The following is a 22,804-nucleotide window of genomic DNA, read 5'->3' on the forward strand; positions in this document are numbered from 1 at the left end:
TGTTAGAGTCACAGACCCCTTTGAAAATCTTTTCTTGTTTTATTTATTTATTTTTATTTTTTGGCCGTGCCACACAGCATGTGGGATCTTAGTTCCCCAACCAGGAACTGAACCCGTGCCCCCTGCAGTGGAAACGCAGTGTCTTAACCACTGGACCGCCAGGGAAGTCCCTGAGAATCTGATTAAGGCCACGAATCTCCTCTTGAGAAGAATAAACATGCATTTGACATTTTCCCATACAGTCTCAAGGGGTTTACGGACACCCTTCTAATCCCAACCATGGATGCCTAGACATTGTGTTAAGAATTGCCCTAAAATTTGGCAATGTTTCTCAGAATTTTAAAATCCATTTACTTTTGTTCCATCAATTTGAATACTAGGAATTTATCTTAAAGATATACTTGGACATGTGTGTGGAGACATGTGTACAAGGATATATACATTGCAGCATTGTCTGTAGCACCAAAAGTTTGGAGACGATTAAATATCAGTAAGGGACTGGTTAAGTTATGGAACATCCATGCAATACGATACAATGCAGCTGTTAAAAAGTGGTGCAGGGGCTTCCCTGGTGGCGCAGTGGTTGAGAGTCCGCCTGCCGATGCAGGGGACACGGGTTCGTGCCCTGGTCCGGGAAGATCCCACATGCCGCGGAGCGGCTGGGCCCGTGAGCCATGGCCGCTGAGCCTGCACGTCCGGAGCCTGTGCTCTGCAACGGGAGAGGCCACAACAGTGAGAGGCCCGCGTACTGCAAAAAAAAAAAAAAAAAAAAGTGGTGCAGGTCGATAGGAACAGATATAGAAAGATATTGAAGATATATATACATATATTTAAAGCAAAATACAGTTTTACAAGATATGCTAACATTTCTGTATATAAGAATCGTGGAGGCTATTTATATTCTTAGGTACTTGTTAATGCATAAATACTTCTGAAAGTTTACACAGGAAAATTATGACTGCCACTGTAGTTGGAGGGAGGTGAAGTTCTTACAGACTTATCAACATATACTTTTTGGTACTATTTGAGTTGTTTTTTTTAATCATGTTCATGTATTGTCAGCTTTTTAAAACAGAGAGTTACAGATAGCACCTGTCCATTTAACACTGCTTGTGAAGAGGGAGAATGAAACAGAAATGAAGAATGTACAATTATCAAGTTTTCCAACCTTAAAATTAATATATGGTCATATACTTTCTTATTTGTGTACAAAGAGCTAGCATGGAGTGTGCTTTGGTTTCCATACATTCCATCTGGCTATACTTTAACTGGTTGCAAAAATATTGTAAGGTGCCTTGACTTGCATGGTGGGGAAAGTTCTGCATTTAAATGGTCCGATGGTTCCATGTGTTTTTAGCTGCAGAAGCAGAGAGAGGAGGTAGATGGGATAAGGCACAGCTTGTAGACTAGATAGACCTGCTGGGGCAGGGCGCTTTGTCAGAGAAAGTCCTCACAGTGATATCAGGTCATGGGCACTCAGAGACCTGGCTTTGGCTTCAGAGCCTGGGCCTCCTTCTGCGGCTCAGTCTGTGAGGTCTCTGCCTCTCTGTAGGCTGAAACCTAGTGTCCCCTATGAGCCTGACCCTGTGCCAAACACCTGGCATGTTATTTTTAAAAAATTTTTCACCTATGTTAGGTGGGTCCTGCTAATGTCGTCTCCATTATACTGATGCAGAAACTGAGGCACAAAGGGATTGAGGAATTTGCTCGACATCACATACTATCAAGTGGTAGAGCCAAGACTTGAACTTGGCAGTCTGATTCTATCTCCTGTGCTTACTACTCTGTTATACTATATAATGGGTTAAAAGTGGGGAATCAGCCTGAGAAGGCAGGGCTGGTAGATTAAGCTGACTACGGGGTTGGACTTTTTCAGAGGTAAAGAGGTAGAGGCTATGTCCAAACCACTGGTCCAAGATGGATTTGATGTCATCTGGGTCATTCTAAGTGGGCAGGAAGTCCCAGCTGTTAGGTGGGGAGTGGAGCAGACATCAAACGAGGATGATGTGCTGTGTCATGATGCTGGTGGTGCCTCCCTATGGGAGCAAGACTTGGGGCAGCATCTAGGGGCAAGAGAGGCAGCTCAGCACCTCAGAGAAGGGTCTTCAGGTGGTAGGCAGGATGTCAGTGGCCCCCGCCAAATGGAAAAAAGTTCATTCATTTATTATACAGTGTGACATATGCTAGCTATTCAAGGATAAAATACCCAGACCCCATCCTTAGGGAGACAAACAAGCAAATCAACAATTAAAAAATCATACGATTGCATGCAATTTTTTTTTTTTTTTACAGAAGCCAAATACATTTATTAAACCTGCTCTCAGCCAGGCAGTTAGATACAAAGATGTCTATAACTACAGGGGCTTCACAACCTCCAGAACCACTTAACCAGGCAATGCTGGGTAAAGGTGACTTCGATTAGCTTTAAGCAAATAAGTCCATTTTGAGCTGGTCACTTGGCCTCTGGTCAGCAGTCATCCAGTTTGAGAAATACAGAAGATGCTGCTGCCTCCCAGAATGTCCTGTCCCAACAAGTGGGCCCTGAGGCTGGGGCACAGGGCAGTCTGCAGAGGTTCACTCCATTACCTCACTGCATTTATCATTGCATGATAAATGATTTGATACACTATGCACAGACTGCCGTAGAGCTGAGGGGGTATACCTAACGCCATCCTGGGTGGTCAGAGGAGGCTTCCTGGAGGAGGAACCATCCTGGAGGTGGGCTAGGAGAAGAAGGGCTTATGCACAGGCATGGGGATGAGAAAGCAAGACCAGGCACAGTGGAGGAGTGGCATGTCAGCCAGAGCAGGACTAGTCCCAGCGGCCAGAGCGGGAGGGCCCTCAGAAATTAAGGCCATTCTGTAGGCCCATGGGAGACAGGATCAATTATTGGGGGATAGGTCTTAGAGAGTCCAGGCATCCCATAGTACAAACTGCTGGCCTAGGTTATTAATCCCTGTTTTCTTTTGCATCTGCTCCAATGCTTAGCACAGTTATGTGATAAATGTTTTTAAATAAAAAGGAAGCTCTGGGTACCAGGAAGGAAGAGATTCAGCCTTGGAAAAACAAGGCTCCCTGCTTCCCTGCCCTACACTAGGCCAACTCTTTAAGGTTTGGCTTACATATAGTCTTCACCCCTGATTGGCTTAATCTGGGTGAGGGGTCTCCCCTGGGTGCTCCTGTCTCCCTGTGATTCCCCTACCACAAGAATGTTCACACTTTTGTGCCTGATTACAGGCCTGTGCCCTCCCCTCAGCTTTGAGCTCCTCTGAGGGCAGGGCCGTGTGCCCCCCGTCCTCTGGCCCAGTGCACAGTAGGTGCTCACCAAAGGGGTGCTGAATGAATGTGCTATTTTTCATGGCCTGGAAAATTCAGTCCAACCTCCAAGCCCCACAGAATGACCCATTTTTGAAAATGACTGTTCCAGCCTTTATCTCTACTCTCTTCATGTCCTTAAACCAGCCCAAGTCCACACTTAATGCATTTGACCCTTGAACAACTCGGGGGTTGTTCACTTCCTGCACAGTTGAAAATCCACGTATCACTTTACAGTCCATCCGCTTATCCTTGGTTCCTCGGTATCCTTGGTTCTACACCCGCGGATTCAACCATCTGTGGATGGCAAACTGGCGCAGTAGAATTTAGTGAAAAAAGCTCAGGCGTAAGTGGCTCTGGGGAAGCTCAAACCTGTATTGTTCAAGGGTCAACTATACTCTTTTCCAAATAAGTCTTACCATTCATAATCAGAGCTGAGGCTTCATTTTTACTGTCTTTGCCTACAGACCTCTTTGCTGTTTAAATCCTGTCTGTCTTTCTAAGCTTTTATCAAACGAGAGCTTTTTGACTCTCTTGGGTGGTGGTGGGACGACTTAGTCTGTAGTCTCTCGCTACCCTGAAGGTTTTATGATAGTTGCCGAGCGCTGCTTTGTCATTGGATTGGTTAGCAAGATCTTCTCCGTCTCTGTTTCTCTCACAATGCCTAGTACCTGATAGGGGCAAAATAACTATTTAAGTAAAGACGATGAGTGGCTGCCCACACAGCAAGTGGCAGTTTTGGAATGGGGGGTCTCATGCAGGGACTACCTAAATGAGAATCAGGGCCTGGAACTGGGTGTGAGGAGAATAAGCAGGGGTGCTTATTGGAACTTGATTACATAAGGTCTTTGAGCCCCACCCAAGATTTACTGACTCAAGTTCTAGAGTCTAGCATCCCCCAAATCCATTTTTCTGAACACTCCCTGAGTGATTTTTGGGCACACTAAAGTTTGAGGACTTTTCCCAGGTACCGTGCTAGGTGCCTTACCCTCTGTACTAATTAGAATCTTTTTCAAGCCATAGCTCCAGACGCCAAGTCCTGACATCATCCAAGGCCCCAAGGAAGGAGGAAGTTGGTAGGCTGACTCTATCTGTTTTAGCCTGGGGGACACTCTGTCTCCAAGCCCCTTGGCAGGCTTGCCTTTATTTCTCATTGGCCAGAGTGTGTCACATGGCCACTCATAGACCATTGTGGCGGTTGGAATGGGCTTGCCTTGGACCAGTCATTATTTCTTCCTGGGGAGTCCCACCTTCCTGGTTTACCAAACCCAGTCTGTCAACTCATGAAGGTTCTCTTAATGAGGAAGGAGGGTATGATGGGGATTGACATTATTGCTAATCCTGGCAGAAGTCCTGCACAATAGACACAACTATCTCAGATTTATGCCAGAATAAGCTGGCTCTCACAGTGGGGGTGAACCTTGAAGCAGGGACTGGAGCTCCGCCCTTGTTCTGGATTCCCAGCCTCCTACCTCCAGCGCTGCATGTCCTCCTTTATAGCCTAGGCCACCACTCACATGTAGGAAGAGACTTGAATTTGGAGTTTCACAGATCTTATAAATTAACAGCTCAGGCCTGCCAGAAGTAAAGCATGTTTGCAGTGGGTGGTTTTGAGAACTCTACTGTTTAAATAATCTTTGGCAAACATATTTCCTGAGTCATATTTAGGCATAGCTATGCTTGTATATATTAAACGGTGTTAATGTTATGATACCCCCCCTTCCATTAATAAAATTTTGCCTGTTTTTCCCCCCATGACCTTATTCTTGATGTAAGATCATGAGTGGGAATCTACAGTTATAAAATGCCCATGGGATGGTTTGGGGACCATTTTAGGCATCAGTAGTTGGAATCTAGAATCATTACTCTAAAGCAGTGGTTCTCAAATTTGAGGATGCATCAGAATCACCTGGTGGGCTTCTTAAAAACTAAATTGCTGGACCCCCGCCCCAGAGTTTTGGATTCTGTAGGTCTGAGGTTGGGCCTGAGAATTTACACTTTTAACAAATTCTCAGTTGATGGTGACGTTCTTGGTCTGGGGACCACACTTTCACAGCCACTAGGTTGTATGAACTTCTTTTAGGTTGAAATACTGGTCTGGATTTATTGAAAAGATAAACATAGTGGGATTTTAATCATGCACATGGCGCCTTCTGCCTTTTTCAGGTTCTTTTGTGCTCCCTATTAAAGCTGCCTGTGACCTCCCCACCAGAGCCATGCTTTGGGTGGACTGGATTCCCAGGGTTTTCTGTACTTCAGTGAATCTGGGGAAGGCTTATTCCTCAGAAGTGAGAAGATGAAGTGGCATCCACACGCCCTCCCTCCAGGCCAAGCATGGTTGTCTGGGCACTAAAGGTGGCCTTAAATATTGGTCTTAAACTCCTGCTTTTACCTTAAGAACGAATGAATTTCTGATATGTGCTCAAACATATTGATAGGAGAACCTTGGGAACATTATGCCAGGTGAAATAATCCAGACACAAAAGAGCAAATGTGATTCCACATATAGGGGATGCCTAGAAAAGCCAAATTCAAATTCATAGAGACAGGAAGTAGAATGATGGTTAGCCGAGGCTGGGGTGAGGGGGGAATATCGAGTTATTATTTAATGGGTACAGGGTTTCTGTTTGGGATGTGGTGATGGTTGCATGATATTGGGAATGTAATTAATGCCACTGAATTGTACATTTAAAAATTGCTAAAATGGTAAGTTTTGTTATGCATATTTTACCACAATTAAAAAGAAAATCATCCTTCATCTCTGTTCTCCCAGTGGTGTCCTGGAGCGTTCTTGTATCAGTCCATCAGAGATGGTTGTTAAATGTGCAGGGGTTTTGCAAGCTGATTGCTAAATATAGCCACTATTTAAAATTCAGTTAGGGCTTCCCTGGTGGCGCAGTGGTTAAGAATCCGCCTGCCAATGCAGGGGACACAGGTTCAAGTCCTGGTCCGGGAAGATCCCACATGCCATGGAGCAACTAAGCCCGTGGGCCACAACTACTGAGCCTGTGCTCCAGAGCCCGCAATCCACAACTACTGAGCCCGCGTGCCACAGCTACTGAAGCCTGCGCTCCTAGAGCCCTTGCTCTGCAAGAAGAGAAGCCACCGCAATGAGAAGCCCACGCACCGCAAGGAAGAGTAGCCGCCGCTCGCCGCAACTAGAGAAAGCCCGCGTGCAGCAACGAAGACGCAACACAGACAAAAATAAGTAAATAAAATAAATCAATTTAAAAAAATTCAGTTAAATGAACTTAGGCGTAAATACATTACCTTAAAATAGACATATTTATAAATAAGTTTTATGTATTTATTTTTAAATAAGTTTTATTGAAAACAACCCATCACTTTCCAATTATTTTACTACATTTTACTATTATATATAGTTTCTTATATCTGTGTGGTGGAAATACTATATAATGGTGTACTACTGCCTACTTATTCCCAGCTCCAAGTTCAGTGACACCACATAAGTAAGTTGAAATTGGTCATGTTGGAAATATTTACACCAAAGAAATGGAGACAAACCAGGGTTTTCTTTCCCTGGAGAGCTCCTGTTAGATTATTAGCACACCCCTGGTCTCCTCATGTCTCACTGGTGGAGCAGGGTTGGAGTAAGCTTGTAGGGATAAAGCACCAGCTACTTGGGATCTTCCAGCCAGACTTTCTTGAATTGAATTCTAGCTGTTTCCAAATAGCCATGTCATTGGGTGTTTTCCCCATGCCTGAAAAAGAAGACGTGATGGCTAAGTTTAGTGGGTAGGAAACTGGATGAGTCATATAGTAAGTGAGTGACTTTAACCTCCTGGGCAAGAGTTTTCTCAACTGGAAGGGGTGGGAGAAAAACTAGTAGAAATAAAATAAAGCACTTATTCTAGCAATGGGGAAGAGATACTTCTTTTAAAAGTTTTCATTATGGACTTTTCCCCACATATACCCAAAGTGGGAGAACACTAAAATGAGGCCCCATATACCTGTTCCTCACCCAGCTCAACAATTATCAACATTTCACCAAAAAAGAGACTTTTCTAACCATTGAAGTAATAATAAGAGGGAAGAGTACGAAGGAAAAGATGGGAAGAGTACAAAGTACAAAGGTATGATTTACAATTTTTCTCGCGAATTTTGACTGTACTAAAAGGAGAATATGAAATTGGAAAGATACATAATAAATTCTTGATATAAAATATTAAATTTTATAATATATTCGTAATTTCTAGAAACGTGTTAGTGAAGCACCAAGATCCCAAAAATGGGCAAAAAATGCAAACAAATAATTCACAAAGAAGGATACAAGTGGAAAAAGAGAAGAGAGTGTTCCTGCTACGCGTTCAAAAAAGCAAGTTAAACCAACGGTAAGGTTCAGTACTACACCTCCTAAACATTAAATTATAAATAAAGCAAGCAAACAAGCTTATGGCTGGCTGGGATTTGGATAGCCTTTTAACTTTGGAGGACAACTGGAAATGTAATTATCAGATATCACAAGGAATAGGTCAAAAGAAGAATAAAATCTACAATGCTAACTCTAAAGATTGTAGTCACAGCATAAAAAAACCTGAACAACCAATAGGAGAGGGACATTGAATAAATTATATCAATACAGTGGAAGAATATAAATTTAGTAAAATAATAAATATGATGATTGTGTAGAATTAGGAAAATTAAGAGGAGAGAGTAGAACATAAAATGATATACATACTGTGATTACAACTGTGCTAAAAGATTGGAACAAACAGTAAGTGAAAGTTGCTGGTAAGTTTACATTTTTTTAAATGACCTTTTCAGTGCTTAAAGTTGACTTAATAATTTACAAAATAAAATCAAAGGGGGAAATAGATGTGATTACTTAAGAGCTTATAGTCTCTAAAATTCTATGAAAGTTGATCTTCTCCATTTGTAGGAAAGATCCATAATTATTAGCACTGCACTGGAAAATTCTACCTCTGCCCACATTCTCACTGGGTTTGGGAAACAAGTTTATCAGACCATGCAGGCAACTTAAATAATAACAACTGGAGGGAAAGAGAGGTGACAAATAAAATTAATGCTAACTATCCTGGATCCATACGTCATTGTTACAATTACAAAATCCTGAGGTTGCTAAAACAGAAATAAAACCAAATAATAAATTGTCTGCCATGTACATTTTATAATAAATAAAGGTTATTTTTTAAAAGCTACCCAGTATTTTCTGTTTTATCTTTTCTGTGATCTCTTAAGGTGTTTTTTTAATTTATTTTTTATTATTATTATTATTTTTGGCTTCGTTGGGTCTTAGTTGCAGCATGTGCTGGGGTTGTTGTTAATGCATGCGGGATGTTTCATTGCAGCTCCTGGGCTTCTCTCTAGTTGTGGTGTGGGGGTTTTCTCTTCTCAAATTGTGGCACGTAGGCTACAGAGTGCATGGGCTCTGTAGTTTGCGGCTCGCGGGCTCTTTAGTTGAGGCGCTGTGAGCTCAGTAGTTGTGGCGCATGGGCTTAGTTGCCCCGCGGCATGTGGGATCTTAGTTCCCCGACCAGGGATCAAACCCGTGTCCCCTGCATTGTAAGGTGGATCCTTTACCACTGGACCACCAGGGAAGTCCCTCTTAAGGTGTTAATATTAGATTTTTTATGATCTCTGCAGATAGTCTCCATGTCTTTTAGAAGGACTCCTGCTGGAGGATTGATTGATTGATTTTTTTTTTTTTTTGCGGTACGCGGGCCTCTCACCGCTGTGGCCTGTCCCGCTGCGGAGCACAGGCTCCGGACGCACAGGCTCAGCAGCCATGGCTCACGGGCCCAGCCGCTCCGCGGCATGTGGGATCCTCCCGGACCGGGACACAAACCCGTGTCCCCTGCATCGGCAGGCGGATTCCCAACCACTGCGCCACCAGGGAAGCCCTGGAGGATTTATTTTTATGGGGGGAAAAATAGTTGAATCCAAACAGTAGTGAAAAGAATATTATTTAGATGTGATTTGGTAAGCCCTCTTAAATACACATGAGTGTTTTGAAAATAAAATCTCTTGCCACGGGACTTCCCAGCTGGAGCAGTGGTTAAGAATCTGCCTGCCAATGCAGGGGACACGGGTTCGAGCCCTGATCCAGGAAGATCCTACATGCCACAGAGCAACTAAGCCCATGTGCCACAACTACTGAGCCCGTGAGCCTCAACTGCTGAAGCCCGCACGCCTAGAGGCCTTGCTCTGCAACAAGAGAAGCCACTGCAATGAGAAGCCCACGCACCGCAACGACGAGTAGCCCCCGCTCTCCACAACTAGAGAAAGCCGGCGCGCAGCAACGAAGACCAAACGCAGACAAAAAAAAAAAAAAAAAAAAGTCACTGTTTTTCAAAAGTAAATTTCTTATAAAATTAAACCAAAAAAAAAAAAAATCTCTTGCCACTCGGGAGGGAGGAAAAGAGTGATCATAGAAAATTAATCTCGGCCTTGATGTGCTGAATACAGAATATTTAAGCCAAGCTCTTTAGTCTCAAAGGATTTCTTGATGTTACTATGCTAATCATTTTCTCCTCCTATTTAGAATGTGTTCTTCTGCCAATGATTCCCTGAATGTTTCTTATGAATAATTAAGTGAATTATTTTCAGGGATAAGCTTTGCCTTTAAATATTCTGAGGCTTTTGTTCTTTTGTCATAGACCCATTATGTGTTTTTCTTTCTTTTTTTAACAAATGGGGAAATTAAAGCACCAAGAAGATAAATATTTTTCTTGGTGAGATCTAAAAGAGATAATCTGAGATAATCATTCACGTAAAGTGTTTAGAACAGTGTCTGACACATTATAAGTGCTCAAAAATACCTCTCACAATTATTACACAAGGTATGTAATAGAAATATAAAGTGAGCCACAAATGTAAGTTTGAATTATCTAGAGTCACATTTTAAAAAATAAAAAGATACAGGTGAAATTAATAATATCCATTATCTTACCCAATAGATTGAAAGTATTATTATTTCAATGTATAATCAGTGTAAGAAATGATTAATGAGGTATTTTACAGTATTCTTTTCGTACTAAGTCTTAACAAATCGGTGTGTATTTTACACTGACAGAACATCTGAATTCTATTGCTGAAGTTTCATCAGAAATACTTGATCTGCATTTAGATTTAATAAAATTTAGTTTTCATGTAGATCACATACTCACATTACTTCAACCATACATAAAAGTTTTCCAAAAAACTTAAGTACCAAAAAATAATTTTCCTTTAATATTTGCATCCACATTGAAAAACCTGGTTCATCTTTTTTAGAATTGATTTGACTTTAAAATGAAAAGCACATCACTTTTATTTATTTTATTTATTTTAAAAAATATTTATTTATTTATTTACTTACTTATTTTGGCCGCACTGGGTTTTAGTTGTGGCATGCAGGATCTTTTCAGTTACAGCATGTGGGATCTAATTCCCTGACCAGGGATGGAACCCAGGCCCCCTGCATTGGGAGTGCAGAGTCTTCCCCACTGGACCATTAGGGAAGTCCCAGCATATCACTTTTAAAACTGCACCTGTCCCAGTTAATTCACTAACTCTTATGCCAATTGAATCTCTTTTTCCTTACTGTGCCAGTCATAATGCTTCTGCCTTTCCACTCAATTCCACATCAGTAAGCTGCCTTCATTTAAAATTTTTAAATGTGTCCATAGATATTTTTTCACACTAGAAAATGTTATAATTAAAATAAGTATTTAAATGTGATTACAAATTACAGTTTACATAGATATCACTGTAATTCATGCTGTCTGCAAGACATATTCAAATAAACACATTAAAAATGTTGCATCAATCCATAGATAGTATCAGTCAAAGTGAATCAATCCATTGACACCAAGTGGATTGGTGGTGTGATTAGATGTAAAACTAGAACAGATGCAACGTGCCTGACATGCGCACTGCACAGTGCAATGGTTAAAGTGAAATGTGACCCCACCAAAACATTGCAGCTGTGTGTTATGGAAAAATATCTTATACTGCCTCAATTTAAAACTTTAAACTTAATTAAAATTAAACAAAATTTAAAGTTATTTTCTCTGTCACACTAGCTGCATTTCAGTTACTCATAACCACTTGTGGCTTGTGGCTATGGCATTGCACGGCACAGGTATAGACTGTCTGTCAAGGATAGGGTGGATGGGACACTTTGGTCCCATCCTGTGCACCTTTTTGTGTTGGCATCAGCTTTTTATTTATTTATTTATTTATTTTTTGACTGCATTGTGTCTTTGCTTGCACCCAGGTTTTCTCTAGTTGCTGAGAGCGGGGGCTACTCTTTGTTGCAGTGCTCAGGCTTCTCATTGCAGTGGCTTCTCTTGTTGCAGAGCACAGGCTCTAGGCGCGCGGGCTTCAATAGTTGTGGCACACAGGCTTCATTAGTTGGGGCTCGCAGGGTCTAGAGCTCAGGCTCAGTAGTTGTGGCACATGGGCTTAGTTGCTCCGCGGCATGTAGGATCTTCCCGGACCAGGGCTCGAACCTGTGTCCCCTGCATTGGCAGGTGGATTCTTAACCACTGCGCCACCAGGGAAGCCCGGCAACAGCTTTAAGCAGGAGAGAAGGTTGTTTGTACAGTGCCTGATCGAATTCCCACCTCTAGCTGGTTTTCTCTTTGTTTCTTTTCTGCCTCTCCGAGGTAGCATCTTTTCCTACCCCCAATGCCCGGTTCTCTGATATATAAATGATGCATTTCCACCAGGGTTTTTTTCACTGGTCACCTTTCCCTGCCTCTACTCTGCCTCTTGTCTGGTTTGGGGATGAGTAAGTAGGGTGAGTTAAGGGTCCACCTCACAGCTTCTCAACTCAGGTGGCTGGGCTGGGCTGGGCTGGGGTTTTCTGGAGGGATCCCCACATCAGACAGCTGATGGAGGTGTGTAACCCGTCTCCCCACTATCTCCCCCTCTCTGTCTCTCTCTCTCTCTCTCTCTCTCTGTCTCTCTCTCTCACACACACACACACACACACACACACACACACACACACACACTCACTCGATCTGCCTCAAGTTAGTTTCAGTTCCTCTCAGCTTCTGACATTGTCTCATGTCAGTCCTAGAGCTTTGGGTTTTGTCATGGAGTTTCTTCCATTGCCTCCCTGTGCCTTCATGAGTTTTTTTTTTTTAATTTAATTTAATTTTTTTTAATACAGCAGGTTCTTATTAGTTACCTATTTTATACATATTAGTGTATATATGTCAATCCCAATCTCCCAATTCATCCCACCACCGCCCCCGCTTCGTGAGGTTTTTAATGAAAAACTGGGAGAGGCGGCATCAGAAATAGCAAGTTCCCTGTGTGAATCAGACATCCACTGTGGGAGAATCTTAACAGTTCTGTTTTTGTATTCTTCTTTCAGAGTCAGCTTGAACTCTGGAAAGATTTGGAAATAGAACCCCTGCGCTGGCCCACTGAGGGAGTGTCTGATCCAGGGGGGAGTGGCACTGCCCACAGAGCTAGATCTTGCATATTTGCAGGGCGTGGAGGTGCCAGAAGAATATGTGACATTTAAGAGAGCAGTGTTCATTCTCTGCTCGCTTCCAGATCTCCAAGGTTGAAGCAGTGTAAACCTGTGAAGGAAAACCTAGTTGCTTTTCCCGTTTGTTTAGGAAGAGTGTTTTCTTCCCTCGTGGCGAACAGAAGCGGTGGTATTGGTAAGGAAAGGCCTGGGCTGCATAATAACTGTTTTCCTACCTACAGGCAAACAAACCCTAGCAGGACAGGAGGACGCCTGGCCACGTCAGACTTTCTCACCGCCTCTTTACCGATCACTCCCCTCCAGTACTATAGTTTCTCATTCGGCCCGGTCTGTCTCCTCCCTTCCCGCATCACAAGGATTTTGTAAAGAGCGATGGAGTGGATTTTAGTTTCTCTGGGAAGGGTTATAAGAGAAAGGCCAGATGTTAGATTCAGGGTTCTTTTTTCTGATGAGGCGCTCCCCTTGTTTACCCCTAAGACTTATGATGGCTGAGACAAGACAGGAGATCAAGAGTACTGGTCAACCTTGAAATTTGGGTCTCAAAATATGCGGCCTGTTGTTTGTGATTCATAAGGAGGGGTCCAGGTAACCCAGGTGCAGATGGACATACAGAAGCTCTGGTGATAGAAGAGACAAGAACTGGAGATCAGCACCAGTAGCTTTGTGATCATCCTAGGTGAACAGCTAGTGGGGTTCCTGTCTTAGAGTCTTACTTGCCTGGAATAGTTTACTTATGGTATTTCTGAAGGGGAACATGGAATCAAGTGACCTTTCACATTACCTTGAGGGCCTCTAATTCTAAAATAACTCGGAAAATGGATCGGGAAAACAGTGTAACCTGGGGCAAAGCTTAACTATGCTGAACAGATTTTTCTCTTTGAATAGTTGTTATCCCTGAGGAGCCATGGTTTTACCCGTGATGCTGTGCAAAAGCTGTATGGATTTTTGGATTCCACTGAGTTGGACTTTGCCTTTGAGTGGGTATTGCTAAATGAAAGAGAACAGCAGCAGGCTTCCCCTGAGAGGCCACTGTCAGCCTACAAAGCTGTATAGGTGTGTGTTATCTTAATCATATACTTTTGGCTGTAGACATGTTTATTATCTTATTGAAGTGTAATTTACATACAAAAAAATGCACAGATCTTAAGTGCTTAGTTCAAGGAGGTTTTTTTTTATTTTTTTAAAAATTATTTTTTAAAAATTGTGGTAAAATGCACGTAAGATAAAGAAGATGTGGTACATATATACAATGGAATATTACTCAGCCATAAAAACAGACGAAATTGGGTCATTTGTAGAGACGTGGATGGATCTAGAGACTGTCATACAGAGTGAAGTGAGACAGAAAGAGAAAAACAAATATCGTATATTAATGCATATATGTGGAACCTAGAAAAGTGGTACAGATGAACCGGTTTGCAGGACAGAAATAGAGACACAGACGCAGAGAATAAACGTATGGACACCGAGCGGGGAAAGTGGGGTGGGGCGGCGGTGGGATGAATTGGGAGATGGGGATTGACCTATATACACTAATATGTATAAAATAGATAATAAGAACCTGCTGTATAAAAAAATAAAATAAAATTCAATTTTTATCGGAAAAAAATTATTTTAAAAAAATTGCGGTAAAATACACGTAAGGTAGAATTCACCATCCTAACTATTTTTAGGGGTTCAGCTTAGTGGCGTTCAACACATTTACATTGTTTTGCGACTATCACCACCACTCTTTTCATCTTGCGGAACTGCAACTCTGTACCTGCTAAACTGTAACTCCTTTTCCTCCCTTTCTCTCACCCCCTGGCACTACCATTCTACCTTCTGTTTTATGAGTTTGACTAAGTACCTAATATAAGTGGAATCATACAGTATTGATCTTTATGTGTCTGGCTTATTTCACTTAGCGTAATGTCCTCAAGGTCCATCCATGTTGTGGCACATGTCAAATTTCCTTTCTTTTTAAGGCTGAATAGTATTCCATTGTGTGTATGTACCACATTGTGTTTATCCATTCATCTGTCAGCTGCCACATGGGTTGCTTCCATCTTTTGGCTATTTTGAATAGTGCTACTGTGAACATGGATATACAAATATCTCTTTCAGTCCCTGCTTTCAATGTTTTTGAAAGATACATACATACATATATATATATATCTCCAGATTGTATATACCTAGAATACATATACCCATAAGTGGAATTGCTGGATCACATAGTAATTACTCTATTTTTAACTTTTCAAGGAACCACCATGCTGTTTTCCAAAGTGGCTGTACTATTTTACACTCCTGCCAGCAGTACACAAGGGATCCGGTTTCTCCACATCTTCACTGACACTTGTTATTTTCTGTTTTGTTTTGTTTTTGTTTTTGTTTCTGTTTTTTGGCCGCACCATGTGGAATCTTAGTTCCCTGACAGGGATCGAACCTGTGCCCCCTGCAGTGGAAGCTCAGAGTCTTAACCATTGGACTGCCAGGGAAGTCCCATTTTGTTTTGTTTTAGTAGTAGCCATCCTGATGGGTGTGAGGTGAGTTCAATGAGTTTTGACAAATGTATACAGCTGGGTACCACTGCCCCAGTCAAGATAAGGAACATTTCAGTCACCCCCTAAAGTTCCTTTCCTCATGCTCCTGGGCAGGTATATCCCCTCCGCCTCACCACCAGCCGCCAACCCCTGACCCTAGGCAACCATTTTTTGCTTTCTGGCATTATACATTAGCTTTGTTTTTTCTAGAATTTCATATAAATTTCATATAAACACTTTATTTGGCATCATTCACTCAGAATAATATTTTAGATTCATCCATGTTATCACTATATCAGTAGTTTACTGAATAGTATTCCATTGCATGAATATTCTGCAATTTGTTGAATATTGAGCTGTCTCCAGTTTGGAGCAGTTGTGAATAGGGCTTATGTGAACACTCTTGCCCAAGTGTTTTTGTGGATATGGGTTTTCACTTATCTTGGGTAAATAAGAGATGGAATCCTGAGTCAAAGGGTAGATTCATCTTTAACCTTATTTTAAACTGACGAATAGTTCTCTCAAGTTCACAGTGTTGGAAAGTTTCAGTTGCTCTATATCTTCTCTAACATTTAATGATGTCCGGTTTTTGTTTTCCGTTTTTTTTTTTTTTGCGGTACGCAGGCCTCCCACTGCTGTGGCCTCTCCCGTTGCGGAGCACAGGCTCCGGACGCGCAGGCTCAGCGGCCATGGCTCACGGGACCAGCCGCTCCGCGGCATGTGGGATCTTCCCGGACCGGGGCATGAACCCGTGTCCCCTGCACCGGCAGGCGGACTCCCAACCACCGCGCCACCAGGGAAGCCGCCCCCCCTTTTTTTTTCACCATTTTAGGGGATGTGAAATGGTATCTCATTGTGGTTTTAATTTGTATTTTCTGCATAACCAATAACAAGCATGTTTTCATATACTTACTGATCATTCATATATCTTTTGTGAAGTGTCTGTTCAAGCCTTTTGCCCATTTAAAAAATTGCCTTGTTCATCCTTGTGTTATGATTTTTAGTTCTTTATATACTCTTGATTCAAGTCCTTTGTCAGATGTATGTGCAGTGAATATTTTCCCCCAATCTATGGCTCTTCTGTTAATTTTCTTAATAGTGTCTTTTATTGAGCAAACCTTTTTTAGTTTGATGAATCTTGTCGATATTGGCTTTTATGGCTAGTACTTTTTTGTGTCCTATCTAAAAAATCTCTGCCTACTTCAGGGTGGAGAATATATTCTCCTATGTGGGTGAGAAATAAACGCCAGTTGGACTGTGGCGTTGGCTGCACCACCCTCAGATTTGGACCTTCCCATGGGTGTTTCCCATCATAAGGACGGCACGGATTCTCCTGTACTAGTGTGAACCTGTCCCACCCATGCTGCCAGCACCTGCCAGACCTTGGGTCAGTGAATGAATCCAACACGTGATTACCACGCATGTGACCCAGAGGCAAACCCACCACTTACCTGTAGACAGGGCTATCTCATGTCTACATGAAGGGGTGGGCTGGGCGCTCTCTGTAGCCTTCTCTACCCTTAAAATCCAGCACTGGTGGAAATGAGCTCGTTCTGGGGCAGGCATTTCCGCTCCATTTCTACTCCCTCTTTCTTTGTGTACTTACATCATGGCCTTGGGTTGCTCTCTCACCTGTGGTTTGCTAGATGTTTTGATCTGAAATGGGGGAAAAATCAACTCTGGGAGATCAAAAGAATAGTTGTGATTTAATTCTGGAGGGGCACTGCCTCTAATAGCGTAAGTAAACTGGCATCTGGGGCTTGAGAAAACATGTCAGAGCTGCGCCAAACCCATGTTAGACTTTGAATGAAAGCCCGTGCTGTTTTCGGTTCGTAGCATAAGCCGGAAGAGCTATTTCTAGCATCCCTTCTTTCTCTCCCTACTCGTGTACACTGGAGAGTCTAAATATTGCTGACATTAGGATAAACATAACCAAATGGGTCCATTATTTTAAACCTTTGACACTGGACTCAAACTATCCCAAGGGTGTGATGCATCAGTCAGTCTGAAGCAGGCTGCACTTGGGGTACTTTCATATTGTGGTTGGAACCCCTGCACTGAGTACAGGATTCTGGGCCCTGTTATGGGGGGGAGAAGCACAGAATGCGCCTGGATGGACTCCTTATGTCCCTCTCAGCTGGAAATGGCACAACTCTGGCCACGTGTCAGCTCCAAGAGACACTGTCACAGAGCCATGTTGCCTTGTTCTCCCACTGGAAAGGCTGGACGGCTGAACTAGGGCAGGGGCGTGTGGGGTTAGAAATATGGTCTCTTCAAATAGCCAACAGTCTTGTAATCAACACTGTTGACTGGGAGCTGTCTGCCAGCCAAAGTGTGGTCTAGTTTCCAATGGATAAGTCTGGGAGAGGAATGTTTTTGTTGTTGTTTTGTTTTGCATCCAGCTTGTTAAAGACATGAAGAAGAAGAAAGTATTTAGCTCAGCAAAAGAAGTGACAATTTAAAGTTTTGATTCCATTATTACTCTAAAAGCTTCTAGCATTACGCCTGCCCTAATGCATAATGGTACACGTGTGTACACATGCCTGCATTTAACGTGGTATAGTATAAAGGTCTCTAGGGTCACGGCTGTGACTGAAAACAGCTCCTACCACCCGCTACATGAGTGACTTTGGGCATCATGCTTAACTTTTCTAAAATTTAAGTTATCATGCCCAGTTCACTGTACAATGAGAAGGCGAAAAGATAGGGTATTGATAAAGGACCCAGGCGCACAGTATAACTAAATGGTCAATAAATATTTATTTAAAAATAAAGTCCCCCCCCCCAAAAAAAATAAAAAATAAAAAAAAATAAAGTCCCTCCAGCTCCAGCACACATGACAAGGAATACAAGGCTAGTATTCCTGATGCTGAGCAGTGGCAGAGGTTGTCGCACGGTGGAGTGAGCCCCAGGACCAGAAGGAGGAGATTAAAGGCTAGGAGATGAGCCTTCAGAAAGGTTGTAGAGTCCTTGCAATGGGAAGGAAGTTCAGCAGAGTTCTCGCCAACCACCTGCAGGATTTTTTTTACTCATAGACTACTCTTGAACAGACAAGGCACAGGGGATAATTTTCTGTATGAAGGGAATAGATGGGGTGATGAAGGTGTGCCTTTTAGCACCTAGCATGGTACCTAGCTTGGGGCAGGCATTCAGATCATATTTGTTGAATGAATGAGCGTGAAACATCAGTGAAACTATCCTATCAGTTCCATGATTGAGAGCAATAATTGGTGTTACCAGTGCATCAGCTTCTTGTTTCTACGGTCACTAGCCTGAGAGGACAAGGGGAAGTTTGTCTGCAGTTAAAAGGCAGAATAATTTAAAAACACCACCACCAACAAAAAAAACAGCCAACCAGAATTCCAAAGATCTCCAGTCCACGGGTAGCATTTGGAGTCACTCAGATAATGAAAGAAAATTACTTAGGAAAATTTGAAGCCTTATATTATGGAAGCTGAATGCAGTACCCAGAGAAACACTTATAAAATTTATTAGAATATGCGTTGATTTGTGCCCTGCTTGAAGCTTGTGCCTGGGGAGGGGACACTGAGATATTATGTGAAGTAGAAAGGACATGTAGCAAAGCAAGCATTGAACTAAGAGTGCAGGGCCCAACCAGCTCTCCAGCAATCATTAAAGCCACCTCATTGCTCTTTTTATTTTTCTAATCTTATCTCTTGATACAATATAGAACTCACCATAGCCAGCTTTCATTATTATATCACCCAGTTGGTTTGTAAAGTGGAGATAATATCATGATTCCAAAGGTTACTGGGTAGATTAAGATCATGTAGAGGAGTGTTTAATAAATGTTCCTTCCCTCCTTCTCCCTGCCTTTTGGACAAAGGAATCAGAGTAGAAAACTTTAGTAGACTTTGGCATGATGTAGGAATGGTAGAGAAGGAGTGGGGATGTTTTAAATTATATGTAAAACCTGTGTTTTTTAATTATTTGTGGATTGAAATTATTATTACTGTTTCCAACAATGCTATGAATAAGTGGCTAAAATTTGGACAAAAGACTGTTAATAAGTTACTTGCCAGATGATGGGTTGGAATAGATTCTTCCCTGTAATTGCTTAACAAATAAGTTTCCAACTTTCCATTCATTTAGCTTGCACACTTTGCCTTGGATTAAATGTTTGAAAATGAAAACGCCATCCCGGCAACAAAATTTCCTTTGTTTTTATTATTTATTTATTTATTTGGTTGCACCGGGTCTTAGTTGTGGCAGGCAGGCTCCTTAGTTGCGGCACGTGTGCTCCTTAGTTGTGCCATGAGAACTCTTAGTTGCGGCATGCATGTGAGATCTAGTTCCCTGACCAGGGATCAAACCCAGACCCCCTGCATTGGGAGCGCAGAGTCTTCTTACCCACTGTGCCACCAGGGAAGTCCATCCTTTACCTTTAGAAGAATCTGAGTTCCAAGGAAAAAGAGTTACTTTCATGTTCCCATTTCATAGACAGTTTTAAAAACCTTTAGTGCCTGGGTGGGGCCCACTCGCACTCCACAGATCCACAGACTAAATGTTTAAATTTGTCATCCTGTGGGATGTAAAATGAAACCACGTACCAAAGAAAAATAGTGAATGACTCACTCACACGTGATCTTCCAGGGAGGAGAAGGATTCAGTAAGAATGTGTCACAAGGACATCAGATCCCTTCACGATGAAGGTGGAGGTTGCCTGTCCTGGCATGTGAGTCAATGTTATGAATCTGAATGGAGGCTGCCAAGTTATGTCGGGGTCTCGAGGAGAGCATGTGGTACTGGGGTGAATTCCTCATGGTGCCGCATCCAGCAGTACCAGAGAAATTGTATTTGTTAGCACATCAGGAAGGGGTTCATCTCTCAGGGACGGGTTCATATTTATAGGCTTATCACACATATGCTTGCACACGCTAATTTATTTATGTTGAGAAATATAACTGTTACTTAGACAAAAATCCTCATACTCCAGTGCTTTGTAGACAGGTCCACATGGGAAGCCAAACTCTAGTCCAGAGGTTGCTTGGCACCCGAGGAATCAAAACAAAGAGTTTTAAATGGATAAAATTCATCTTCATAGTGGGGAAATATCTGGCGCCTGAACCATTGATCGTGGGGCCAAGCCACCCTTTCTTGAGGCCAGGGTTTTGATAAATATTTCAAAGTACTCTTCTCTGATGGTTTTGGGTTGAGCTTGCATTGTTGATGGACACAATTTTTCTTTAAATATGTCTTAATACCCTTCAGCAAGCTAGCTTCATCTCGGAAGCCATTCTTTCTCCTTGAGATGAGTTTGCATATCTTTGTTTTGATGATCATTTACTGATTTCACTAGTGAGTCTAATTTGCCTGCTTTCCAAATTCTGGGTGAGTGGGGAGGAATGCACCACACTGCTGCCTATATGGCCTACTGAAATATTACCAGGAGTCAGGGCCTTGTTCACATACCTGCAGTCTGCCGTAAGGACAGGAGAAACTTTATGCTTGAGTCAGTACCTGGCTTGCCAATTTCGGGCAGTGATACAATAGGGCAGAATGCAGGGTAGTGTAATTATTATCCTTCTGGACATACTAGAGGAAAACAGTAGGGATGTGTTCTCGACATACCTAATTTTTCTTTATGAATTCATCATAAATTATTTCTGAAAGTGTATGTAATCTTACTTGAAATAGGTTGAACTTATTTATAACTTATTATTCCCTTATGTAACTGCCATTGGGATAAGTCTCTTACATTTAGTTCCCAGCTTTCTTTCAGTTGCTCTAAAACTATGTCCTAAAATCTTCAGGAATCCTGTCCTGAGCCCTAGGTGAGGAGTTCCCATATTATAAAGAAGATGCAGTTTCCCACCCACTGCATAACCCATAGTTTTTTTTTTAAAAGGCATCGCAAACATATGGTCCCTTCAGCCTTCATCTTTCCATCTTGAAGTGTCCTGATGCTTTTAAGGTCATTTGAGCGACACCCAAGACTGAGTGTGTCTGCATTTCACAGATGTAAAGACTGAGGCAAGTTGCTAATTATTTGCCCCCTTGTGAGCCACAAAGGAGCTTGTACAACCCCAATACAAAGTCTGAGTCGTTGTGAACTCGATCACACTGGTCAGTTTATGTGACTGTAGGCTGGCCTTCCGAGAGAAAGAGCAAATGAATCAAGGAGGTTGAGGCAGAAGAGGATTCCTATAAAGAATCCTTGGCTCTGCAGGCCTGCGGACGTGCGGGTGGCCTTTTAGGGATGGAGTTTCAGGTAGAAGGGCCTTTCGTCCTCTGGAGGCTGATTATTCTGCGCAATTAAGAAGAGGCCTACAGCAGTCCTCTATTGGGAGAGGGGGGTGTTCGATTCCTTCCCCCATTCTTGCCAAGAGTTATTGAGGTGCCAGATACTGTGCTAGTAAGCATGTGTGTGGGTTCACTTTACACGTATTACCTGACATCTAATGAAAGAATCAAAGGATGCCTTTTACTGCATTCATTTCTAAAATCTATTTAGAAACTCAGTTGGTACTAGTAAATAATAAATATACAACAGCTGTCTTTATATAAATGGACTTATGCTGTGTGCTGTCCAAGTTTTAAAATAAATTGTCTGGCTAAAAGCACCCTGCGTTCAAGTGTGATACAGTTTTTTCCTTTAGTAAAACATTTCTAGCTCATTGAATAATGACTCTCTATTTCCAGAAAGCTTTGCTCAAGCCACCACTGAAATTTGAATTTTATATAATGTTAATGTGTCATCAAATATTATTCTTTTGATTTTTGATCAACTGTTGAAAATGTAAAAAACCATTCTTAGCTTGTAGACTGTAGAAAAATAGAATTTGGCCCCTGAGCTGAAGTTTGCCAATCCCTCTTCTATACCATTATCCTGTTATATCTTCATCTTACTGGTATCTGAAATTGTCTTACGTATTCATTTGTTTGTTTGTTGTCTGTCTTTCCTGGTACATTGTAAGCTCCATGAAGGCAGGTTCTTTGTCTTATTCACTGTATTATCTCTATCAACTAGAACAGTGTCTGGGATATAGAGGTGTGTTATGAATATTTAGTGATTGAATGAATAAATCCATATAGTTTAGGAGCCACTGAATCCAATAAAGTCTTCCTTCCAAATATCTCATGTGTATATCCTATTCCAGGGGCCACATCCTACCCAGATCTTTGCCTCTGTTTTAGTGCAGATCTTTGTTCCTGTACTAATACCTCGAGCCTTCCTGACCCCTTGTCTCTGACTCTAGTCTACCCTCTAGTATAGTAACTTGCTGACGTATATTTTGTCTTACATCATTTCTCTGCAAAACCCAAACCTTTTCACTGTTTTCCCGTTCCTACAGTGTAAGTCAGACTCCTCAGGTGCACGTACAGGGCCCTTGGTAATCAGTTCCCCACCTGCTTTTCCACCCGTATCTCTGAGCCTTCCCTGTAAGGAGCCCTCTGCTCCAGCAGCCTCGTCACCTTCTTGTCCCTGAAGCCACTGCTCATTCCCACCTCTGCACCTTTGCTCCGGCTGTGC

The 22,804-nt window shown here is 42.2% G+C and overlaps 1 protein-coding gene across 2 annotated transcripts in view; it reads left to right on the forward strand.

Annotated features, from left to right (window-relative positions):
* The window catches only part of ANXA4 (annexin A4), a 69,918-nt gene that overhangs the window by 3,339 nt on the left and 43,775 nt on the right, over positions 1-22,804 (forward strand). The window contains exon 1 of one of the 2 annotated variants that reach the window (XM_082672587.1): positions 19,969-20,005. The exons of the other annotated variant lie outside the window; for it this stretch is intronic. The gene's annotated coding sequence lies outside the window, so the exon portion shown is untranslated. Of the gene's footprint in view, positions 1-19,968; positions 20,006-22,804 lie in introns of those variants that run through there. 2 annotated transcript variants of the gene reach the window in all.

Source organism: Grampus griseus (assembly GCF_964374135.1).
Source record: "Grampus griseus genome assembly, chromosome: 15".
Taxonomy (NCBI): domain Eukaryota; kingdom Metazoa; phylum Chordata; class Mammalia; order Artiodactyla; family Delphinidae; genus Grampus; species Grampus griseus.